General features: G+C 50.6%; 1 long non-coding RNA gene across 2 annotated transcripts; it reads right to left on the reverse strand.

The window, feature by feature from the left end:
• Positions 1-87: 87 nt before the first annotated feature.
• On the reverse strand, positions 88-15822 carry LOC139184661 (uncharacterized). Of its 2 annotated transcripts, none has more exons than XR_011568220.1 (3): positions 4951-15822; positions 577-717; positions 88-491 (listed from the first exon to the last, which is right to left on the reverse strand). It is a non-coding gene; the product is annotated as an uncharacterized lncRNA (long non-coding RNA). The 2 variants fall into 2 exon arrangements; XR_011568219.1 differs by lacking the exon at positions 4951-15822 and adding an exon at positions 2350-4939.
• Positions 15823-16879: the final 1057 nt, after the last annotated feature.

Below are 16879 nucleotides of genomic sequence, written 5' to 3' on the forward strand. Positions count from 1 at the left end.
GGGGCATGCAGTCACCAAAGGAAGCAGAAACTTGAGTCCATGGCAAGGCATCTGCCTGGCTGGACGAGCAGCAACCCACCAAAGGTTTCCTCATAATAAACGAACAATAAACACTTCACCGAAATCTTTAAACGGATAGAGGAGTTTAATTATGAGAATTTAATTTTCAGAAGCAAAAGCTGCTTTCATACAATTACAGCGAGGCAACTTTTAATTAACTTTGGAAACTTTCTTTTGCTTGGAAAATCTAATTAAAAATACTTAGGGACTATTAACATAACACAAGATTCAGGGGAGGAGCAGAAATAATATTGGGAAGGTGTGGAAAAGAGACCCAGGACAAGTGTCATGGGGGAATTAGGGTCACCTAAGTTTCCCCAAGCACTCCGTCCCTCTGGGGCTCTGGGGACACGGAGGAGTGTGTGTGCTCTTTCACGTCTGGCTCGCTGCGACCCCATGGCCCACCAGGTTCTTCTGTCCATGGTATTATCCTAGCAAGAATAGTAGAGTGAGTTGTTACTTCCTCCTCCAGGGGATCTTCTTGACCCAGGGATCAAACCCTTGCCGATTCCTTACCATTAGCGCCACCTGGGAAGCCCTCCAGGAAACAGAGTAGAGATTTTGCCAATAGTTGCAGCTTTGCAGGATTCCTCTAAGCCGTGGAGTCTGGTGAGAGTTCTGCCTTTTCCTTCTTCTTTGTTTGGGATTCCCTCGTCTCTGATTTAGGGAATTCAGAGGAGGGGTGAGTGGTTAGATTTGAGGTTCAGAAGAAATTTCAGAAAGTGACGTGATTCCATAAAACATCAGGCTCCCCTGGGAGGGAACAGCAGAGTGGGTGTCTGTTAGCTTTGCAACTTATCTGCCCCTCGTGCATGCTCAGAGGATGAGAGTGTGCTCTCAACCACAAGTCTCAGGGTGTTGGTCGGCATCACCAAGGAGTCTCTTAGACGTAATACAGATTCTCAGGCCCCCTCTCTTGGATGTACTGAATCGGAACGGGCATTTGAACACCAGGCCCAGGTGATTCATATGTACATTCAAGTCTGAGAAGTTCAAGAACTTGGCTGGGTGAGCCCCCAGTGTGATCTGCCCGCAACCTGTTTCAAAACTCCTTGGGCAGTCTGTTTATAGAGAGTGGACCCTCAGACCCTCTCCCAAACCAAGCGAAACAGAATCCTTGGAGTTAAGGCTTAAGGACCCACAGTTCAAAGAAGCCCCCCAAGACTCTGTGGAGCACAGGCAAAAGGAAGAATCCGAGCTTGAAATGGGGAAACCTGACCTCCACCTATTGCAGGACTTTAGGCAAATCTGAGCCCCTCTCTGGTCTGTTTCTCAACTTTCTCAACAACCAAGCAGAAAGTTGAATGATGTACCAGATTATTGGAGATCTGGGTCATTGCTGAGACTCCCTAGGGCTCTGAAGTCTGTCAGAACAGCCCTCTGGGTGGACCCCACCTTCCCAGTGAAAGCAGAGACAGAGGGGTCTCTGCCAACCCACTGGGGACCTCCAGGAGGCAAGGGCGGGGTCCTCTCCCTGCTACAGAAATGTGGCTTTCTCAGGAAGTTCCTTCTGCAACTCTAAGATCCACACAAAAAAGAAAACAAACACACACTTCATTCTCAAGTGGCTCTGCCTCCCCCAGCCCACCGGGCCTCCCGCCTGCCCACCACGGGTTCCAAATATAACTAGCTGACCCAGATTTCTGAACCTAAGCGCCTCCGTCAGGGTGTGTGCAGGCGGCGGGGGCGGAGCCGGCGGGAGGAACTTTAATGCTACACTGACCCCCTGTGGAAGTCAGAGGCGGCGGCCACGCCTCCCACCTCGCGCGCCCGGCTCCCCGCAAACCCGCACCTCCGCCCCCGCCCCGTGCTCCCAACCAGGCCCTCCGACAGCAGCCGGACGCTCTCAGGGAGGGCCGTTCAGCAGCGGCCACCTCTGAAGCAGAGACCACGGGGCAAATCGGACCGTATCCCTGGGAACCCCGCCAAGGTCGGACAGAGGGCAAAGGGAGGGGGCGTGCAGGCCGCTCCAGCCTCTGTCGCCGGAGCTGGGATGTGGCTCCAGACTTCTCAGTAGGCTCCCAGCTCCGGAGCGAAGCCTCTTTCCTGCTCCGAACTCTTCCCCAGGGCCTTGTAGCACCCCAGGATGCAGTTCAGTCCTTAGCCTGGCTGGCAGGGCTCCCTAGGATCCAGTGCTGGCCTGCCTCTCCAGCCTCCTCACCCGGGCTCGGCGAGGTCAGGAGCATAGAAGCATGCCTACATCCCACAGTTTCCCTGCTGAAACCTTGGTCCAGGCTGCCGCTCCTCCCGAAGGCCTCCCCCAGCCTCCCCAGCGTGTCCCAACCTCACCCAGACAGGAGCCCAGCAGAAGCTCTTCCTCCTCTCCAGCCTTCCCTGATCACGCCAGCTCCGGCAGGAGAAGGAGGCCAGAGACCTGGGTTTGCACCTGTGCCTGCCTCTCCCCTCCCTGAGCCTCGGTTTTCTCAGCTGTGCTGTGCTTAATTGCTCAGTCGTTTCTGACCCTTTGTGACCCGCCAGGCTCCTCTGCCCATGGGATTCTCCAGGCAAGAACACTGGAATAGATTACCATGCCCTCCTCCAGGGGATCTTCCCAACCCAGGGATTGAACTCAGGTCTCCCACATTGCAGGTGGATTCTTTACCATCTGGAGGTACTAACTCCGGCCTCCTGTAGCTCCTAGGATAGGTGCGCGTGTGTGTGTGCTCATTTGCTTCAGTCATGTCCGACTCTTTTGCGACCCTATGGACTGTAGCCCACCAGGCTCCTCCGTTCATGGGATTCTCCAGGCAAGAATACTGGAGCGGGCTGCCTTGCCCTCCTCCAGGGGATCTTCCCGACCCAGGGATTGAACCAACGTCCCTTATGTCTCCTGCACTGGAAGGCGGGTTCTTTACCAGTAGCACCGCCTAGGAAGCCCACCTTTGTTAGGCACTGAGATGTCATGAGATAGAGACTTTGGGACGTGTTAAGAAGGTACCAGGTTGCCTCAGTCACGGTGGTTTGTGCCATGCTCTGTCCTGCATCGCACAGAGGTTTTGTCTCACACCTTGGCCCCAGTGAAGGAGAGTGGCCATCAGAAACAGAGAAGCAGAGTTGAGCCTGGAATCCTGATGCCCAACTCTGTGCTGGCCACCAGAGACACCCAGATGCTCTAAAAAGCTTTTGGCTAGTGAAGGAGACAAAGCCATGAGGATGGCAGTTCAGATGGGTAAGGACTGGGCGGAGAGTGGGGCCCTTGAGCCAGTTTGGGAAGTCAGAGAAGGCTTCCTGGAAGAGGTGACATCTGAATGGAGAAACGGAAGACCAGTGTGAATAGGCCAGAAGGGCCATGACAGTTGACAGGAAAGCTCCGCTGATAGAGGAAATGACCTCAGGGTGGGAGGGACCTTAAGAGTCCATGTGGCTGGGCTGAGATGGCGAAAGGCAGGAAGGCAGAGGAGCCAAATCACACACAAGACTCCAAAGGCGAGAGCAGTCAGAGCCTCAGGCAAGTTTTAAACAGAAAGTCATGTGGTCAGATTACTCTTTGAGAAAGAGCCCTCTGCCTCAGGGTCAATGGCCACAGTACCAGGGGGCACCCCTTGATGTGACAGGCAACTTGCCGCGGGGGGCAGTAAAAGAGTTAGATACAGCTGAGCAACTAGGCGCACACACACGATGGACATCCCAGGGGCAGCTTCCTGGCTTCATCCACCTCCTGAGCCCTTGAAACTTCACTCCTGAGAGTTTTCCTTCTATTTGCAAATCTCTGAGACGTGTGTGTGTGTGCGTGTGTGTGTGTGTTATGCCTGCCTTCATGAGCCTGTACATGGCTGTGTTGGAGAATACTGTGTGTGTTTGTCTTTCAGTGTTTGGGGCTCTTCTGTGTACCCCTTTACGGTACACTCTACTTGACGTTCAAACGTGGGGGTTACATTGGTCCACCTGGGGTGGCCGGTCAGGATCCATGCCCGCAGCAGGAGGTGCGCAGGCGAGAGTCCGCTGTGGGTTCATTATCTCTCCCGCAGGCACCCAGGCAAACTTATTAAAATGCTCATCTCACCCCAGCAGCCCCCGCTCGCCTTCATTTCTGGGACGGCCCGCCCGTCTCTCCGCGTGTGGCCTGGGAGCAGGGCCCCGCGGCTGGTTCAGGGCCTGCAGTCGGCTCGCCTCTCACTAGCTGGTGACCTTAGGCGCACAGGTTAACCACTCGGTACTCAGTTTACTCAGCTATCAAATGGGTTGATGGTCAAGCCCATGACACGGGTTATCGGCCCACATGCACAGCACATCCGCTCTATTCCAAGCCCGAACATGTCAGGATTTTACTCATTCATGGAGTCCATCAGCATGGCTTGGCCTCTGCCTGCCAAAGCCTACTCTTTCTCCAGCCATTCATCATTCAACTACCCCATGAGGCCAACACTCTGTGAGTCATGAACAAGCTGAGGGTCACTCCCCTCCAAACTCCAGGTGTGCAGAGATGCCGAAAGGGAGCAGGGAATGCTTGTGCCATGAAGGCGGAAAGCGTGGGGGTGCTGTGGGGAAGAGTCAGGGGATCAGGGAAGCCTTCCTGTAGGAGGTGTTATCTAAGCCATAACCCAAAAGGTAAGGAGGCATCCGCTGGGTGAAGGGAGGAAGGAGAAAGGGCCAAGCAGAGGGCACAGGTGATAAAGGGAGAAGCTTAGCTGCGGAAACTGATGGAGGATGGACCCGGGGTGGGGGGGGTGGGGTGCTGAGGAGAGAGGGCACTGGGAAGGCTGACCAGACTCCGGGCACAGATACCCTGCTGATGCTGGTGGGTTTCCATGAAGGAGATGGGGACTGGCACCCTCAGAGGGGCAGAAAAGTCCAGTCGATACACAGAGGAGGATGAATGGGAGTGGACTAAACCAGATTCGGGAAGACAGAGTGTTTCCTGTGGGCCAGGCACTGTCCTCAGGTCCTTACCTGACTGTTACATTTCCTTCTCCCCAGAAGGAATGGAAGAGGAACTCTCGTTATCCCCACTTTTCAGATGAAGAAGCTGAGGCCCAGGGTCACACAGCAGTCAGGAGGCAGGCTGCGGGGAGAGGACCACCTGGCCTGAACGAAAAAGAGCATGCCAGGGCTTTGGAGACAGGCTGCTTGGAACCAGGGTTCCACCCCTCGAGGCCAGGGGTAGGGTCCCAAGAGCCCTGGCTCCAGAGCTGCAGGTCCTGGGAAGGCTTTTCTGTTCTGCTCATTCAACTCCGTAAGTTGAGACAACTGATACCTCCTCTCGACCTCCTCAGCTGCAAAGTGGGCATGATGAGACCCTTGAGGATGAGCCAGAGGAGTAGGCACCCATGAGGGTCCCCCTCCCATCCCTGCTTCAGGGCACCAACCCAAACATCAGGCACTGACAGTGGATAGCAACCCCTGCCCTGCCCTGTTGCTCCCTCATAGGCTCACTTCACTGCCCTCATGGCTCGTGCTTAGGAGTCTCACTTTTGTGTGTACCGAGAAGACACGTACAGGATGCTGTCTGTCATGACAGGAGGGAGCCTCTCCTTGAGACCCAAGAGGAATGGCTCGCTCAGCCTCACTCAGGAATAGGGTCCTCTGGACAAAGGCCAGTGAGGTGTGGGTGCTCCTTTCCCTCTTTGCTTTGGCTGCCGGGAAGCTCAGAGCCATGGATAAATTTGATCATCCAGCCCGTCTGTTTTCTAGTGCTCTCTGAGAGGGCACAGTGTGGAGGGCCTTTCCACAAATGCAGGTGACTCATGGGCACACACTTAGGAGAACAAACGTTCCCTTGGGTATATCCTATGTTGCTACATGTATTTACTCCCAGCTCCAATTCCCTCACTCTTTTTCTCCCCCAAATAAGAATACACACAGAGCACTTGACATTCTGTCCTTCAGAGATAATGTTCATGTGAACATTATGGTGAACGATCCTCCAGATGGGCATGAAATGAAAGTGTAATTTTACAAAAATGGGGTTGCCTAATTGACTCAACTACATGTCATGGATATAGCTTTTCATGTCGATGACTATAAATCCACATGACATATGGATTATCATAATTTATTTAGCCAGATCCCTATTTCTGTACATTTAGGTTATTTCTCATGTTGGCAATTACAAGGCAAGCTGCCATGGAATTCCTGGTGCAATTATTTTTCCCATTTCTGCAATATTCTTCTGATGAAAAATTCTCAGAAATGATCTCCTACTTTTGTTTTTAATCTGACAGTATTCTTTGCATTTATTGGTAAATCTTTTGGGGAACAAAAAGAAAAAAAATACTCGTAACATAAAATAAATGATGGCATATTTATCCATTTATCGAAAACAATGGAATATTATTTAGCCATGAAAAGGAATGGGCACTGACACAGCCACAACACGAGGGAACCTTGTGAACGTTTCACCAAGTGAAAGAAGCTTGTCCCCCAAAACCATGTCCCGTATGATTCCATTGACACAAAATGCCCACAGGAGGAAAATCTATAACGACAACATAGGTTAGTGGTTGCTTGGGCTGGAAGGGATGGTGGGTTGGAGGGTGACAGCTAAAGGGTAATGGGCTTTCTTTAGAGAAGATGAAAATATTCAAAAATTAACAGGGTGGTGTTTGCACAACTTGGTGAACACCATTCAATTGTACCATTGAATTACACAGTTTAATTGGGTAGATTGTGTGGTGTATATATCAATAAAGCTGTTACAAGAACTAAAATAAAATACACGAAATGACTGTGAACAGACCCTTTAGGGCCTGAGGGGAAGCAAAAATTCAGCTGGAGGACAGGGGACAAAAAGATGCCATCATGGGGCTCCTTGTCCTGGGGAAGAAACCAGGAGGCATGTCCTGGCCCCCAGACCTAAGACAGAGATGCCTGTGCACTCAGTCACTAAGTCGTGTCTGACTCTGTGACCCCTGGTCGGTAGCCCTCAAGGCTCCTCTGTCCACGGGATTATCCCAGCAAGTACACTGAAGTGGGTTGCCATTTCCTCCTCCAGGGGATCTTCCCAACCCAGGGATCAGGCCTGCATCTCTTGCTTGTCAGGCAGATTCTTTACCATCTGAGCCACCAAGGAAGCCAACACAGAGATAGTGATGGCAGAAGACTCCCTCTGAGTTTTAGGGGGACACAGGAGACATTCCCAGGCCTACAGGGCACCCCCAGTCCTACCTGTGTCCCCAACCCCATGTCCCCAAGCAGCTGGCTCCCAGCAGCTACAGAGGCCAGGAAGGCAGGCCGAGACCCCTCAGGTGCCCACATCACCGATGATAGACGGCTCGAAGCACTCTGATTACAACCACTTTTTCCCAGCAAACCTATTCCCCTGAAATGTGCTAATAAAAGCCAAGAAGCGAGAAACTGAAAAGAGGAAGAGAGAAAGAGCCATCAGATCTCCAAAAGCCGGGAAGGGAGGCAGGAGGCATTGGACCAGTTAGCACCCATTTCTCATTCCCACTTTATTGGGCTGGATCTTTGGGATCATCTGGGGGGCAAGTCCCCCCAGTCGACTGCAAGTAAAGCCAATAATCTCACCACAGCTCCACGACAGTATCAGCCTCCAAATCCCTGGCAGATAAACGGGCCACCGGGATTCTGCCATCTCTACTCCAGCAGCCAGGGCCGGGGGGAGGGCAGGTGGCCTCCACAAACTACCAGGGGGACCCCAACATCCAAAAGCGTCCCTCCTCCCCGCTACCTTCAGAAAGGCCTCCTCCACCTACCAGCCCATCCACTGGGTGGCACACAGCCTTAGAGCCAGAAAGGGGAAGTGAAAGCGGCTCCGTCATGTCCGACTCTTTGCAACCCCACGGACTACGCAGTCCATGGAGTTCTCCAGGCCAGGATACTGGAGTGGGTAGCCGTTCCCTTCTCCAGAGGAACTTCCCAACTCAGGGATCGAACCCAGGTCTCCTGCATTGCAGGTGGATTCTTTACCAGATGAGTCACAAGGGAAGCCCAAGAATACTGGAGTGGGTAGCCTTTCCCTTCTCCAGCAGATCTTCCCAACCCAGGGATCGAACCCAGGTCTCCCGCATTGCAGGCGGACTCTTTACCAGCTGAGCCACCAGGGAAGCCCCCTGGAGTCAGGCTAGGGCTTAAATCCCATTTCCCAGTTTCAGGACCCTGAGCGAATGACTCTCTCTGAGCCTCAGTTTCCTCATCCACAGCACAGACAGTGAGGGCCACAGTCCACCTTCCACTCATCTCCTTGGGTTGTGAGTCACCGGACGAGATAAAAGGAATGAAGGCCTCAGCTCTTGAATGCCAGCCTGACTGCCCCAGGATCCCTGTGGGCACATAGTAACCACAGAGTCCCGAGTCCCCTCTCAAAAGAGGAATGGCTTTGGATACGGGGTGGGGCCCAGGAACCTGTATCTGGGAGAGCCACGCGGCCCTCCTGATGGGCGGGGAGGCAGGAGAGCCTCTGCCATACAAACTGACACGGTGTGGCCTCTCTGTGAAAAGAGGGGGTCCGACGGTGAACCCCAGGGGGGCAGCTCTCACCCTGCTCTGAGCCTCAGTTTCCTCACCTGTAAAATGGAAATCCACCTACCTGTCAGGATGTAAAGTATTCAGCATATAATGAAAGTGAAAGTGAAAGTCACTCAGTCGTGTCCGACTCTTTGGGACCCCATGGACTGTAGCCTATCAGGCGCCTCCATCCATGGGATTTTCCAGGCAAGAGTGCTGGAGTGGATTGCCATTTCCTTCTCCAGGGGATCTTGCCGACCCAGGAATGGAACCCAGGTCTCCCGCATTGCAGGCAGACGCTTTTACTGTCTGAGCCACCAGGGAAGACTGAGTAATGAGTCCTCAGTAAATGGTACCTGCTATTTTATTATTTATCATTGAATACTATTATCAACCATTCAGATAACTTAGAACCTAAAAGTCATCATTTGTTTTTAATTTTCTACTTACTTATCTATCTATCTATAGCTGTCCTGGTCTCGCTGCTGCGCTGGCTTTTCTCCAGCTGTGGCGAGCGGGGGCTGCTCTACTTGCGGTGCATGGGCTTCTCGCTTGTTGAGCGCGGCCTTTAGGGCGCATGGGCTCAGCAGCTGTGGCACATGGGCTTAGGTGCTTCACGGCATGTTGGATCTTTCTGAACCCAGGGATGGAACCCGTGTCTCCTACACTGGCAGGCAGATTCTTTACCACTGAGCCACCAGGAAGCTCCTAAAGGCCATCATTTTTTAATATTATTTGCCTAAAATTTTTTTCCATTTTTTTATTCTTTCATTCGAGAAATGCAGGCTTTCTCAGTAATGCACGTTCAGTGTAAAAATTCAAGACATCTAAAAGTGTTAAATCCCACTACTTATAGTTTGGAACATAGTTTTCCAGATATTTCTCTGTAAGCCAGGGTAAACATACAGCTGGCATTGCACACACAGAAACGGCTTCATATAATACACCGCACGTTGCGCTTTCTTCCCCTTTCACGGCAGGACACTGATTTATTGAATTGAAGGCTAAAAAGTGTGCCATTCCATGAGTATGCCGCGATTTATTTCACTGGGCCTTTTTTATGAGCATTTAGGTGGTTTCTGATTTTCCACCCTTACAAACACACCTGCAGTGCCTGTCTTTGGGTATTCCTCCTTCAGGCATCGGGTAAGCGATGCTAGGCAGTCACCGCAAACGTGGTGCCAAAGACCTAAAATACACTTGTCACATTTCAACCTCATCGCATCTCTGCCAGACCGAACAGAGGAGAAGACTGAGACGGAACTCGAGGTCCCTGTGCTGCTCACACTGCCTGCCATCGATTGGCAGGACTGAGGTGGGGCCTGTGGTAGGCTGATCGCAATGCTGGCCCCAAGCTCTGCTGCCTCCCTGGGTCCCTCCCCTTTTGCTCCCATGCTGACTCTAGGCGTGGCCATGTCATTTACTTAAGCCAACGAGACAAAAGCAAACCAGATGCAAGCTGAATCCCGCATGGTTCTGCTTCCTCGCTCAAACTCCTGTTCTGCCATGAGAACAAGCCTGGACTAGTCCACCAGGGAATGAGCAAATGCATGAAGTATCACACCCAAAGTCATTCTAGACCAGCCAGCCTCCAGCCCATCTGCCAGTTGACCCAAGATATATGAACAAGCCCTGCCAAGATCCCGCAATCCAGCCCAGACCAGCAGAATAGCATAGGTGACCTGCAGAGTCTTGAAAAGCAATGAAGAGCTCTTATTTTAAGACCTACATTTTGGTATGATTTGTTATGCAGCAATAGCTAACTGATACAGAGATACAGAGCCAAACTCGGAACTATCGTACCCACTGTCTCCAAGACCCCACTGCCTTTGTTAGGAGTCAAAGCCCGATATATCATCTATATGCAACAGACACTGTACTGATGGGTCTGGAGGTTCAATAAGATATTGCTCTGCCATGGAGGAGCCGACAGTCCAGTGAGCAAGAGCCCCTAAGCAAATGATTACTACTCACAGTTAGGAACACGGGGCTCAGAGGGGGCTTAGGACTGGTTATGGTCACACAGCACTTTAGTGATAAAGAGAAAGCCCAGGCCTCCTGACCCTAAAACAGAGTTCCTGGGGCCCCACAAACCCTTGAGCATCTCCGAATGCCAGTAAAAACTGTGCCTAGATCCCAGCAACCTCAGATAGAGCCTGTTTCCAATTTAGTGAGTCCAGCCAAAGTGCACCAGTTTTCTTCTGAGGACATTAACTGCAAATTTATATCTGAGGCCCAGAATGCAGTTTTTTATGCACCCTTAAATACCAAAACATAATTACCAATGTCAATACATAATGTTTATTTCTTTCAGAACCGACGTTTTAATTTTCCTGAGCAGGCAGGAAAAATGATATGCATAAAAATAATGACAAATATTAAAAGTTCTCCCAAATAAGGCACCAGGATCACCCGCGTAATCCTAAATTTAAATGCATTCATGATCACAGCCATATTAAAGGTCTGATAAGCCAAATTAAGTTCCATGTAAGCATAATTAATCTTCTTTTTCAATGAAGATATTACAAGGGCATTAATTTGAATCCCAAGGCCTTTGAGAAATTGAATTAGATAGATGAATCAAATATTTGACCTTTTGCAGATAATTACTATTTTTAAAAAACTTCACAACGCAAATGAACAGCAAGTAAACCCTGGGTGTCACCCAGCCCGCCAAAATGAAGTTAGTTATAAACATGCAGCTACTGCATTCTATTCACACTCCTCAGCTTTTTTATTTCAAATTTGTAAGCATCAATTCCAGCTGGGGGTCCCGGTGTTTATTAACAAATAATTGGATGGAATTGGCCAGTGCTGATTATATCAAACTTGTGAAGTATCCGGTATCATTCATAGGTCATTAAATTTCAGATCCCAGGCCAGCATTAAATGCGGCTAATGCTTATCCAGATGCATGACTCACCACAGGCAAGGTGCTTCGGTCACACCTGAGTCAGGCTCCTGGGTCCCCAAGCAAGATGGAGAGATGAGTCACCATCAGCACCATGGCCTTTCCCCTTAAGCTGCCTGGTGGCCCCCCAGAAAAAGTCAGGGAGCCTAGGACCAAATCGTGGTCCTGCAGCTCATGGACTGAATGACACTGGGCCACCTCTAGCCTCCACGTCCTCAACAGTAAGTACACAGAATCTCACCAACAGTCAGGACCCCTGGGAATACGAAATGTGATGAAAGATTTGGAGTGCTAATGCCTGAGGCACTTTGGAGTCAGTGTTGAAATCCTGGTGTCAATGACCACCCCTATTGGAGATCAGATCTCCTGAGTTTTCCAATCTGCAAAATGGGTCCCCGGCACTATCGAGATATCCTAAGGTTCTCGGGAGGAATGTTAGGCACTGTGCAGAAAGTGCTCCCTGAGGGTTGATTCCGAATGCCGAGCTGCTCCTGCATACTCCCAGAGACCAGCCATGTGCCTCAGCCTGCTCCCCAGGCCCAGAGCACACTGCGTCTCTGGGCACGGAGATCCACTGCTTGTCCCGAGTCTCACACGCTCCTTCCTGAAGACGGATCCTACAGCTTCCGGCGCTGATCCCTCCGCAGAAAGAAAGCCAAACATGCCCTGCTGCTGAGCTGACCTGTGAGCCATCCTGAGCACTTCAAGTGGAGACTTCATTTAACCCTCTAGCCTTCCTACAAGGAAGGTGTACTGGCACCCCCAACTCACAGATGAGGACACTGAGACCCAGAGAGTTTAAGGCAGTCCCCCAAGTGGCAGCACTAGGACTCACACCAGTGGTCTGGTTCCAGCCTTCACCCTATGAGAGCTGCCATCCAGCCCAGCCACACTGCGTGGTCAACCTGGCTGCCTTTCTTAGTGTCCTGAACACAAAAACAGGAGCTTACTCCTCTCCATAAGCCAAAGCCTTTATGTCCATCAACCCACTCTCATCAATACCCCAGTGTCCTGGCTGGTCAGGCCTGCAGCTGGAGGGGACCATGATCATGTAACACAAAGGAGCTGGCCTGAGAGTCTCCCTGGTCCCTGGCATGGCCAACATTGTAGAATGGTGTCTGCCTCAGTTTCTTTCTAAGACTGAGCTTGGCTCCAGCTAGAATGGACAGAAACATCCTGAGTTCAGTCTAACTAGTGCTTCCTTGAGAAAAGCAGATTCATGGCAAGAGATATGGTGTCAGTGGGACAAGGCAGAGTGACCTTCTTTCCCAGGGGGAACTGATGGCTTGATCTTTAGAAAGGACATTTTGAGTGGGCTTTGAAGGATGCATAGGAGTTCGCCAGGTGGAGGGGAGAAAGGGCATTGCTAATGGAGAAAACAGCAAGGCAAAGAGAGGCAGGTGCATAGAACATGGGCTGGAGGTCAAGGCACCGTCCACCGGATTCGGTCATCACTGCTTGTGCGATGTTTCTGGTCCCAGACCCCCCTCAGCCCACAGGTGCTCGGCCTCCCACTTGGGCCCAGAGGGGCTGGCAGGATGCAAAGCTGGGCCAGGCAGAGGGATGAGTTCTTTCTGTAACACTATTTGCCATCATGCTCCAAGCTCTGCAGAGGCATCATTCAAGGGCCGTCCAGGAAAAGAAGATAGTGACATGTCACGATCAGATAAGGAAGCTCCACCAAACCCTTGCCCTTCCCACAGCCTCTCGAGGCCAGGCCAGGGGTCTCGTTCCCAGGAGGTATTTACAGTGTAAGTCACTTAAACGGCAGGAAACATTTCTTCCCATCATCATTATCCTGGAGTTTTCTCTCTCTCTCTGATTAGAGTAGAATTGAATCTGGCGAGGCAAAATTGAATTTGTACAATTTCCCTAATCATACAATCTCCAAACACTGAACGTCGCAGTCCCAATTAGTCTGCCCTGATCTGGAAGTCACGGGGAGACATCCTTATCGACAAAAAGGGGAGTTATCAGTGACTGATCCCAAATAAAAGCCAGGGACTTCCCGGGTACCAGCAGGTAAGCTCCCCTCCAGGCAGGGGATAGGCTGTGGGGAAGTCCACCTGCAGCGGGCAAGGATTTGGGGCAGTTCCTGGGCCTTTCCATCTGGCAGAGGTACTTCCACAGGAGATAATCATTGCAGGTCAAGTAACAACCTCAAGTGCCTGGTGGGCTCCACCACCAAGAACGGAACCCCTATTAAACCTCAGATCGGTCTCATACTTTCCCCAGGTCCTCCTCTGCCCATCACAGTGGTGGCCCTCCTGCAACCTCTTCATGCCTCAGACTCGCTTTCTTGGTGTTTTCATCCGCCCCTTCAGTTTGCATTACCCCCTCCACCCCAGACCTCTGTCTTGAGCTCTAAAACCAGGGATGCAGTAACCCTCTGGACATCTGGGGATATCCAAGATGTCTCCAGCTCCACATGGCCCCAGTGAAGTCAGCATCTTCATTTATTGGGAGCTACCGAGAACACCAAGGCCAATCAGGATGAAGGAAAACTCCAGGCCAGGCACCCTTCTGAGTGTCTAAATCCATGCATATTTCACTTAGCTTTGCAACAGCCCTGTAAGGACTGCTGCTAGCCCTGTCTCAGAGATGCAGAAACACTTTGCCTTTCTATACGTGAGATTCTTTGGAAGAATAGAAGCCAGTCTGACTTGTTCCTTGCTGGGAAGCCTCTTAGATGTGTTGCTTTCACCTGCCAGGATTCTTGTGTGTTAGTCACTTTGATCTTTTTCCTTGTAATTCAACACATTATCCAGGTTCCGCCCAAGTGTGGCTCTTCCACTGGCTTAGTCAGGAAGGAGGGGCCCTGCTCTTTCCTCAAGAACCGCCATCATATCACCATTGCTCCATCTTTTCTGAGTTTATACTTTTCTTCTGACTTATTAAGGGAACTGCTTAAGATTGTCCTCCACATCACCGATTTGATTTTCCATCAGGTCTATTCGGCTGTCAATATTTCCTGGGACATTGTAACGATTCTATCGCCTTTTGGGTCCCTTGTAAATCTTTCTCATCTCATCCATCTCTCTTTATATATATTTCATCAAGGTATCTGTTCATCACAGCTTCCCCTCCTTATGACTTTCTGCTCTATTTTCATAAAAACCACCCTCTACTTGCGTTCACATGTGGATCCTCACAAGATTCCAAAATTTTCTTCTGGATCAAAAGAAAACACTTTTCAGAGATCCAGTCATCCTCTGAATTTTAAACAATGTTATCATTCAATTATTCAGCAATTTTTTTCCAGAGGTCCCAGACCATTTCTTGAAGAAGAATACATAAAAAGCACACTCGTATATTCACCAAATATTTCCTATGCGTGTTTCTGTCCCAAGCACTACAAAGAAAGCTCCCTGCTACCCGGTGGTCTAGAGAAACAGGAAATGTGTTTCTCCGCAGCCCAGGGGGAAACTCGGCCAGGGCTGAGGACAGCTGTCTCCACCACTGCCACAGGCCCAGCAGAGCAACGTGGAAGGGTCGCCGGATCTGCAGGTGCTAATCATTCAGGAGAGGGAAGGGGTGACCCTTGCTGTCTTTTCTCAGGTCTGGATTTGCACGGCCAGTTCCCAAGAGATCATTTCATCTTCCATGTGGGGCCAGCTTTCTTCCTGAGTCTTCGCTTTCTTTGCCTATTGAAACAGAGGCCAACGGCAGAGGGGGAGCCCAGATCCTACAGTGCAGAGGGGAGCTGAGGCCAACCGGCTCCAAAGTTGAGCACAGTTCAGTCCAGTCGCTCAGTCATGTCCGACTCTTTGTGACTTCATGGACTGCAGCATGCCAGGCTTCTCTGTCCATCACCAACTCCCGGAGCTTGCTCAAACTCATGTCCATCCATGATGGACTCATCACCATGAATCAGTGATGCCATCCAACCATCTCATCCTCTGTTGTCCCCTTCTCCTCCTGCCTTCAATCTTTTGCAGCATCAGGGTCTTTTCCAAGGAGTCTGTTCTTCGCATTCGGTGGCCAAAGTACTGGAGTTTCAGCTTCAACATCAGTCCTTCCAATGAATATTCAGGACTGATTTCCTTTAGGATGGACTGGTTTGACCTCCTTGCAGTCCAAGGGATTCTCAAGAGTTTTCTCCAACACCACAGTTCAAAAGCATCAATTCTTTGGCGCTTAACTTTCTTTATAGTCCAAACTGAGCACAGCAGCAGCTAAGCCGCTTCAGTCGTGTCCGACTCTGTGCGACCCCATAGACGGCAGCCCACCAGGCTCCCCCGTCCCTGGGATTCTCCAGGCAAGAACACTGGAGTGGGTTGCCATTTCCTTCTCCAATGCATGAAAGTGAAAAGTGAAAGTGAAGTCGCTCAGTCGTGTCCGACTCTTAGCGACCCCATGGACTGTAGCCCACCAGGCTCCTCCATCCATGTGATTTTCCAAGCAAGAGTACTGGAGTGGGGTGCCATTGCCTTCTCCAAACTGAACACGGGAGACACGAAAGCAATAACGGCTAAAAGGCGTGGCTCCTGACAGCCGCTGGGCTCTACCGCCTAAATCAGGCTCCACCCCACCTAAACCACGCCCCCTCCCACCCCGCTGAGATTCGGTGCTTGCCATCTCAAAAAACAAAAGCAGTGGCTTGGGTAAAGCAATCACGAGGAGAGAGAAAGGTTTTGTTACTCACAAGAGAAGTAGTTTGTTGTTTGGTTTTGTTTTCTTTTTTTTAATAGCTGAATTTAGGTTAAAAAACTGCACATCTTTGATGCATATGATCTGGTGAGTTTGGAAGTCTGCATGCACCCGTGATACATCACCATAAGGAAGACAGTACATAGACCCTCACCTCCATAAGCCTCCATGCGCCCCTTTTTTCTTTGCCTGTTTCTGTTTTCTGTGGTAAGAACACCTGAGAGGACATCTAACGTCTTCAGCGTTGAAGTGCGCACTGTAGTACTGTTTACGCAGGCACTGTGTCACACAGGAAATTTCCAGAATTTATTCATCCCGCATAGCTGAGACTTCAGTTCAGTCGTTCAGTCGTGTCTGACTCTTTGCGACACCATGAACCGCAGCATGCCAGGCCTCCCTGTCCATCACCAACTCCCGGAGTTCACCCAGACTCACATCCATCGAGTCAGTGATGCCATCCAGCCATCTCATCCTCTGTCGTCCCCTTCTCCTCCTGCCCCCAATCCCTCCCAGCATCAGAGTCTTTTCCAATGAGTCAACTCTTCGCGTGAGGTGGCCGAAGTATTGGAGTTCATACCAATGGAATAATATATCCCCCTTTTCGCCCTCCTCCCCGACCCTTGGTAACCACGCCTCTATTCTCTGCTTCTGTGAGCTTGACCATTTTAAATACCTCACATACATGGAATCAAGCAGTATTTATTCCTCTGTGACTGGCTTATTTCACCGAGCAAGGTGTCCTCGAGCTTCATCCACATTGAAAATGGCAGAATTTCCTTCTATTTTTAAGGCTGGATAATATTTCACTTTATGTATAGGCCACATTTTTTTTCCCCCTATTTATCTGTCAGT

Source organism: Bos indicus, chromosome 8 (genome assembly GCF_029378745.1).
Source record: "Bos indicus isolate NIAB-ARS_2022 breed Sahiwal x Tharparkar chromosome 8, NIAB-ARS_B.indTharparkar_mat_pri_1.0, whole genome shotgun sequence".
Classification (NCBI taxonomy): domain Eukaryota; kingdom Metazoa; phylum Chordata; class Mammalia; order Artiodactyla; family Bovidae; genus Bos; species Bos indicus.